The sequence below is a fragment of the Lactuca serriola genome, chromosome 3, assembly GCF_051521515.1.
Source record: "Lactuca serriola cultivar US96UC23 chromosome 3, Lser_US96UC23_V15, whole genome shotgun sequence".
Classification (NCBI taxonomy): Eukaryota; Viridiplantae; Streptophyta; class Magnoliopsida; order Asterales; family Asteraceae; genus Lactuca; species Lactuca serriola.
Genome location: NC_136410.1, coordinates 7,386,154 through 7,390,784, shown reverse-complemented (window position 1 = coordinate 7,390,784; position 4,631 = coordinate 7,386,154).

Sequence of the window (4,631 nt, the reverse complement as noted above, 5' to 3'; positions counted from 1 at the left end):
AGGCAGAGGCTCCAGTGGTGAGGAGTCGGGCGTTCCAGCTGACAGCAAAGGAGGCACGCGCCGCACCCGATGTGGTGACGGGATCATTCCATGTGAACGGTATTCCTGTTCAGGTGTTGTTTGACTTGGGTGCCACCCGATCATTTGTTTCCCTTGCGCTTAGCAAGAGGTTTACTGAGTCTTCGGGCATGCTAGACTGCCCTTTAGAGGTAGAGATTGCCGATGATCGATCGGTACGAGCATCAGCAGTGTTCAGGGATTATGTTCTGAGGTTATTTGAGGAGCGCTATTTGGTGGATTTGGTTCCCATCCCGTTGCGGGGGAACAAGGTGATTATAAGCATGGATTGGTTGAGCCCTAATGGGGCGGTGATAGATTGCGCGCAGCAACTAGTGCGAGTCAGGACCCCAGGAGGGGGAGAGTTGGTGATTCACGCCAAGAGGCCACAGCATGGACCTGCAGTATGTTCAGCAGCGAGAGCTAGGCGCTACCTTCAGCAGGGTTGCGCGGGATATGTCGCGTATGTTATGGATACCCGGGAGACAGGTAAAGCGACGGTGAGCGAGGTTCCAATGGTGCGAGACTACGCTGATGTGTTCCCGGAGGAGCTTCCTGGAATACCTCCAGAGCGACAGGTGGAGTTCATGATTGACCTCATCCCTGGTGCGGCTCCGATAGCCAAGGCACCGTATCGGTTGGCTCCTCCTGAGATGCAGGAGTTGTCTACGCAGCTGCAGGAGCTGTTAGACAAGGGATTCATTAGACCGAGCAGTTCACCCTGGGGAGCCCCGATCCTGTTTGTGAAGAAGAAGGACGGGTCGCATCGGATGTGTATAGATTACCGGGAGCTGAATAAGGTAACGGTGAAGAACCGTTACCCACTCCCGAGGATTGATGACCTATTTGATCAGCTGCAGGGAGCATCTTGGTTCTCCAAGATCGATTTGCGTTCAGGTTATCATCAGATGAGGGTTAGAGAAAAGGATGTGCAGAAGACCACGTTTTGGACGCACTATGGCCATTATGAGTTCGTGGTGATGCCGTTTGGGCTCACCAATGCTCCTGCCGCGTTCATGGACCTCATGAACCGCGTGTGTAGACCGATGTTGGATCGGTCTGTGATAGTTTTCATTGATGACATCTTGGTTTATTCCAAGACACAAGAGGAGCATGAGGAGCATCTGAGAGAGGTTTTGGAGACCCTGAGGAGGGAGAGCTTGTACGCCAAGTTCTCCAAATGTGAGTTTTGGTTGCGCGAGGTGCAGTTTCTTGGGCACCTCGTCAACCAGAACGGGATTTCGGTAGACCCGGCCAAGGTGGAGGCCGTGATGAGGTGGGAGGTTCCGAAGTCTCCATCCGAGATTCGAAGTTTCCTAGGATTGGCAGGCTACTATCGGAGATTCATTCGGGATTTCTCCAAGATAGCCGTACCCCTGACATGGTTGACTAGGAAAGTCGTGGTCTTTCGATGGGGGCCTGAGCAGCAGGAAGCGTTCGAGATTCTGAGGCAGAGATTGTGCGAGGCGCCGATCTTAGCTCTGCCCGAGGGCATAGAGGATTTTGTGGTATACTGTGACGCGTCGATCTCAGGTTTGGGCGCAATATTGATGTAGAGGGGACATGTCATTGCATATGCTTCGAGGCAGCTCAGGGACAGTTGGAAGTATGATGTAAGTTGTCGGAAAGGACCATATTGACATATTCTGAAAAGAAGTAACTCTTGTTCGGAAGTGATAGTCAAAATGGGACTATGGAAATGTCTACATAGGTGGAAGTTATTCAATCTATGTAAGATTAGAAAACCTTAATGCAATAAGGATGTTCAAAGCAATGTACTTTGAATATGAGACTTCCGTTCCATAGAAGTTGACCTTCTTTGGAATACTCTGTAATGACTGGTGACAAGGTTTTGGTGACTTTGTGCATAATCATTACAAGAGGAACATTGCATAAAAGTTTAAAATCTAATAGTTTTTTTGGTAAATGATAAGAATCGGGGATTCTCACATTTACAATAAGGATTTGGGATTGTGAAATGAGTATCATTGGAATCATATTCAATTGATCTACATCACAATGTAAGGATCATAGACAAACATAGTGTGCATATTTGGAGTATGGCATAACTATTTTTTACACTACTAGAAAAAAGACCTTTAATGACGCACTTTTTACGACACGCGATAATTAACGATACGCAAAAGGACGTGCCCTTAAAATAGTGTCATCTCTACAAAAAATTTAAGGATTTACGTCACGCTTTATTGCATGCCCTTAATTTAGTGTCTCAAGAAAAAAAATTAAAAACACGGAGGGCGCTTTATCTTAAACGCGCGTCGTCTGTACCTGTCGCTTTATAATTTTAATGAAACGCGCTTTTAGTAGACAAGGGGGGAAATGAAATCCCCAAAATTTTGAAAACCCGCCTTTTTTTTTCTATCTTCTATCTATCTTTCATCTTCAACCTAACAAGGACGAGCATTGCACTCTTGATTTCCCTAACTCTTTCTCATTTTCTGATTCAAACTTGAAAGAATCGAAAAAAAAATCTATCAATTTTGAAGCCTAAAAAAAATCTAACAAGGACGAGTATCCATCGATCCGACTTCCAAAAATAGAGAGCATCGATTCCACGTCTTCCGGGGTTGGGAGGAAGGAAAAACTGTTGGTCCCGTGTTGGTTTTGTGATGTTCAATCGAAGAAAAGGAAATCAGAATCGACAAAAAAGAGACCGGCTGGCCAGGTGCATTCGTCAGCCCTCCACTGTTTCATATTTTCTTTTTGTCTTTCTCTATTAATAACTTCGGTTATCTCACCCCTGCTACTCTAAACCAAAATCAATTTATCCTCTTTAGTTCAACAGGGAAACAACAACGTGGTCGGATCGTTGGTGGTATATCTACTTATGGACTTAGTTTAATCCCTCCGCTCCTTGTCAATGTTTCCTCCACCGCCTCTCCCTGTTTGCTCTACCTTCAAAAAAAAGGAGGGCAGCCGTCGTGACGGTGCCGACCACCGGAAAGTGCAAACGAACTCGATTAGGGCATAATGCAATCATTCATGATGCCAAAGGTAATTAATTAATTTTTTTGCAGTTTTTAGTTCACCTCTTTTACATGGATTACTTGCAGGTAAAATCGTCTTCTCACATCATGTTTATACGGACTCGGAACCATCGATTCGTTTGTGAGGTATAATTACCCTTTCTGAAGCATTTGTTTAAATGTAAAATCCGCTCTTTTGTGATGAAATACATACGTATTACTTCTTTTTTGTACATTTTTGTCTACAGATGATGTTCTTTAACCATTTTTTACATTCTCTTTTACTTGAGCCGTAGAATATCAGTGAGTTATGATACCTGAATTTGTTAGTGTGTTTATTTTTGTTAGGTTGAAAGTAGTGATCTTATTGCATATGGTCTGATACCTGAATTTGTTGGAAGGTTTCCAATTCTTGACAACTTATTAGCTCTTACAAAGCCTCAACCTGTCCCAGTACCTTTTCATTAACTGTAGGCATTAATTAACTATTTTTGGTAGGTGTGTTTCTTTTTGTTCTCAATAAGTCCTATATACTATGGGTAAAGTAATGTGGATGAATAAGAAATAATGTTTTGTAGGTGCTACCTCAGCCAAAGAATGCATTGGGGAAACGATACAACAAGTTATTTCAGATGAATCAACTAAGTATTCTTTCATCTCAACAGTCAACAGATTTACTAATGAAAAATGTTAGTTGTAATTGTTTATTATTTTTTGCAGGTTAACCTACACTATACAGAAAGTTCTTTGAGATTAATTGCAAGAAAAGCAATAACTAAGAACACTGGGGCCGTGGTCTGAGGGCGTTATTGGAAAACATATTGATGGATGCCATGTATGAGGTTTGTGTCTAAAGATTACTACTGTATTATTTTTTTCTTTTTATAATGAAATGATAGAAATAGAATGATAATTTATAAATGTAATGCAGATTCCTAATGAAAGAACAGGTAAAGATATAATAGATGGTGTGGTTGTTGATGAGGAGGCAATTGGGAGTGGCGCTAAAATCCTCCATGGTGAAGCTGCTCTTGCCCATTATCTATCACAACACTTAATAGGTAACTTAAAAGGTTCCATCCTATTTTTGATTTTTGATTAATTAATTAATTTTTGATTAATTAATTAATTTTTGATTAATCTATCACAACACTTACAGGTAACTTGGAAGGAATATTTGCCCCTGGTTGGATAGGATATGGGAATGCTTATGCAACCAAAGAAGCAGATGATCAAGCTATGTCTGGTTATTGAACTGTAACGCCTGTGTTTCCGGGCTTGCCATTAGTAGCAATGTAATAGTCTAGGTTAACCTCTGTAACCCGTTTTGAAATAATAAGATTGTATTATTTGAGTATTGTGTGTTTTGTGCTTAATTGCTTAATTATGTGGTTTGATTAATTAAGAATAAAAATAAGCGTCAAAATTTAAGTGTAAAATAAACTTAATATATTTGGTTAATGTTGTAGTAGTTGAAACGAGGTTTCCGAATTTATATAGAACGCCCAAATCTGACTTCGTATGAGGAAGTTATGATTTATCGAAGTTCCGGCTTAGCAGTATACAGCCTGTTTTACTCGATTTGAG